General features: G+C 32.5%; 1 long non-coding RNA gene across 1 annotated transcript; it reads left to right on the plus strand.

The window, feature by feature from the left end:
• Positions 1 to 239: 239 nt before the first annotated feature.
• On the plus strand, positions 240 to 3,748 carry LOC127875894 (uncharacterized). The gene is made up of 3 exons (XR_008047496.1): positions 240 to 492; positions 2,419 to 2,550; positions 3,497 to 3,748. It is a non-coding gene; the product is annotated as an uncharacterized LOC127875894 (long non-coding RNA).
• Positions 3,749 to 4,118: the final 370 nt, after the last annotated feature.

Genomic DNA, 4,118 nt, shown 5'->3' on the forward strand with positions numbered 1-4,118 from the left:
CTGCCTTTTAAGTTGTTCATTCTGGTAACATTATGTGACTTTATAAACCAATTGACAAGTGTACACAACTGAGTCTATATAATCCAAACATCACCAGAACTTTCGTCTAGAAGTTAGCCATCCATTTGAATACTTTGTATTTTTCATTGTTTTTCTAAATAAGGCGCCATTATGTCTCATTGTTATGACATTTGGTAAATGACGTCATGTATCGTTCTAATTTCTTGGTCATTATTTACGTCGAGTCAGTATCGTATGGGCAATTTGGCAACAATGTAAGGAAACAAAAAATTTGCCGTAAAGAGACTGATACCGAAAGTTGGTCGTAGTTTTCAAGATGGCGTCTGTAAATCTCCACGCGAGAAATCGTAACGAAGACAAAATAATGTTATTTTATTGTTTTGACGATGCAAAAGCTTACATAAAAAGAAATGAAATTGATACGAATAACCTACATAATTGGTTACAGCACAAAAAACTTTGGTAATTCAGGTAAATTCATTTTATTCTTTTGTTCATATATCTAAACGTAATGATTTCTGTTGAAAGAAGCATAAATTAATTATTCTTCAAAGTTTAATTGATTGTTGTGGTTGTAACCAGCTGGCGTTTGAAAGAAACTCAAACATATTTTAATGAAAAGAGAAAAGAGAGACATGTTAATCTTTAAAAAATAGTTGGTTTGAAAGAAACACATTTAGCTTTCCTTTTTGTTTTCCTTACAATATTGACACTGGGACCATTGACACGACCGTTTTGTAGACCTTCGTCGAGTCAGTATTGTAAGGACAATTTGGCAACATGGTTAGGAAACAAAAATTTTGCTGAAAAGAAACTGCTACCGCATGTTTGTCAAAGTTTTCAAGATGTCGTCTGCCAATCTTCACACGAGAAATCACAATGAAGACAAGATACTTTTATTTAATTGTTTTAACGATGCAAAAGCACAAATTTAAAAACATCAAATTGATAGTATAATCGTTAAATAATCGGTTATAGAACCAAAAAAATCGGCATTTCTATTTTTGTTTTCTTTACAATATTGACACTACCGTTTTGTAGACCTTGACTAGAGTGAATATTATTAATGAAATTGTTGTCAAATATTATCAATTATAAGTTGAAGAGAAATACAATTACCTTCCATTATTGTCATTTTGAATACATTGAATCGAGCTCTGATTATTTAACAAATTATCATTCCAGTGCTTTTTAAATAAACACAGTAAACTTCTAATGGAAAATAACAGTATCAACTGTTAGCAATTCAGCGTACATTGTTCTGCATGCACTTATTTTCATTTATTTATTATTAAGTAACAGCAGTGCAATCTGTAAATACTGTTCTGGATGCATGGATATTTATACCCAGGCGATGATGGCCATGTATTCACAGCCATGGCAACACAGGGGCATTAAGCAGTGTTTTCTCAGTATTTGATTACTATGTTAATCACTTGAATTTGTACCAAAAAGCGTATGTCCTTCAAGATGAGCCATGTTAGAGCAAAATATTTAAAAAATTGTGAAGTTTATTTTTTTATGTTATTATTTTTTATTCACCATTTACTAAATTAATACTAAATTTACATTGGCACCTATAAATTCTGCCACACTCATATATTTCTTAAATGATGAAATGTTTGCAATACACTATGGTATTAATTATTTTTATACAATAAGTTTGTAAAGACGTTATCAAATCTATTTAGCTTTTATGTGGCCTGAATATTTATCACAACGGGTAAGTAGAAAAAAGCATGCCTCACAGATAGCTTTTTACTTGCATTAATATTTTGACTTAAAAAAATGAAAGAATTTTCCCCAATTGATAAAGTATTGTTCATTCCCATATCCTGTCACAAAATTCCTTATTAATTGTCTTTCAAAAATCAAAAAAGTTTTAAAATGAAGACTTATGAAGGTGAAAACATTTGTACTTTCTCTTTTTTTAAGAACAATGTGATTCTATGTACCTTTATCAACTATTGTAATGCCCCCAGTTCAAATGATCGGGGGTATATTGTTTTTGGCCTGTCTGTCTGTCATTCTGTCCCAAAACTTTAACCTTGGTAACCTTGCGATAACTTTTGAAAAATTAACTTTTGAAATATTGAACATATCAACTTGATATTTGGCATGCACGTGTATCTTGTGGAGCTGCACATTTTGAGTGGTGAAAGGTCAAGGCCATCCTTTAAGGTCTAAGGTAAAACAAAAATCCAAGCGGCGCAATAGAGGGCATTGTGTTTCTGACAAACACATCTCTTGTTCCTATTAAATGAATGAATTCATGATATGGATTTTTTGTTTAATTTCATTTTTTTGTGTTTTTTAAATAACGTGTATACATAAGCAGAAAATAAAAAAAAATCTGTTTTGATGAATAATTTCAGTTTTTACTTCATCCTCCCATAGGTTTGTTGGGTCCATGGGGTGAACCCTTATATGTATGTGAGCCTTGGACATCAGGTTCTGAAATGCCACCATGGTACAGACAAGAATAAGAAGAGAAAACTGGAAAAGGAGAAGGTATTGGACAGAAAAATGGTAACCTTCCCCTCCATGCTTGTCATTGATTTTTAGCTCGGCTGTTTTCGAAGAAAACCCGAGGTATTGTCATAGCCAGCTTGTCGTGTCGTGTCGGTCGTCGTGTCATTGGCCGTCCGCGTCATGCTAAAACCTTAACATTTTGTCATTGGCTCTAAAATCAAAGTGCTTCAACCTACAACTTTGAAACATCATATGTAGCTGCACCTTGATGAGTTCTACATGTCACACGCATTTTGGGGTTACTAGGTCAAAGGTCAAGGTCACTGTGACCTCTTAAAAAAACAAAAAAAATCTGACAAGCTTTCATGTATTCAAAACTGCACCCGCAGCTGAGCGTGGCACCTTTTATGCGGTGCTCTTTTTAGCTTACCTGAGCACCTTGTTAGTATGCAGAATCTTTATTTTCATAAACATTACAATAGCAATGTCTCATATAAATCAGTCTTCACTGAATTGGAAAGCATTGTATTTAATAACAATTTTGTTAAAAAATAGGATCCAGATGAATCAGCTAAATGTACAAGAATCTTTTATATATAAACTTTGAAACATCAATGTAGCGCATCCTGTAAGCCATTTAATGCAAAAATAAACAATGTACATGTAATGATGGACACAGGATTTTAAAAATGTTCTTAAAATGGTGTTGATTTCAGTGCAAAACAAATTTTTTTGTTCTTATTGTCTTGATGAATGCTCAGATAAAAATATAAGATTTATTTCTTTGGACTTGGTAAATGCCAACATTGATCAGATCATTCCATGAAGAGTAAAATGTTTACCCTTTTGTTTTATACTGACTAATATTATGACATAGACTTACAGTATCTGTTCATAAACAAATTTGGTCCAAATAGTTGTCAAAACTCAACACTGTGTGATATCAGATAAAATATGCATTTTCATGTACATAAAGTTGTAAAGATATTAACATACTTTTCAGACAAAGACAGTTAGCAGTGAGCAACATTCATATGCTAAATAGAAAACAAGGCATGCAGTGCAGCTCTCCAAAAAATTGGACTGTCCTGCTTCTATCAGTCTGAAGGAAGTGTTGATATTCACCCCTGAAGAGGTTGGATGTGTTGTTTTTCTTTTATTTAATTTACCCACAAGCAGGACAATTACTGTACATTACATTGTTTTATTGCAATCATAACACTTAAGAAACCTTACTATTGCACCAATGCTCAAAATCCACTGGTTATATCATCAATTTCTTCTGATTCATACAAAATGTACTTTTGTATTGTGTTTGCCTCATTTTTATTGTTTTTACCTCTGTAAAAGTGTGATAAGCAAAATATGATGACAATTAAATTAAACATCTTCATCCAATCATTTTTTGCTATTGTTGGTTTTAAGCACTGTTTAGGTTGTCAACATTATGTCATTTAATACAAGGGTTTATCAAGCGAGCTGGACAAAAAAAATGGCTGCTTTTAATGTGAGGAGTGATCTGAGTAAAGGCATCAAGAAGATAATGGTGGTGTTTCCTAACATCGAACACAAGTACCATACAAGTGGAGAGGTACTGATATGTAAAGTAACACTCTGTAAAGTTA

The sequence above is a fragment of the Dreissena polymorpha genome, chromosome 4 (genome assembly GCF_020536995.1).
Source record: "Dreissena polymorpha isolate Duluth1 chromosome 4, UMN_Dpol_1.0, whole genome shotgun sequence".
NCBI lineage: Eukaryota > Metazoa > Mollusca > Bivalvia > Myida > Dreissenidae > Dreissena > Dreissena polymorpha.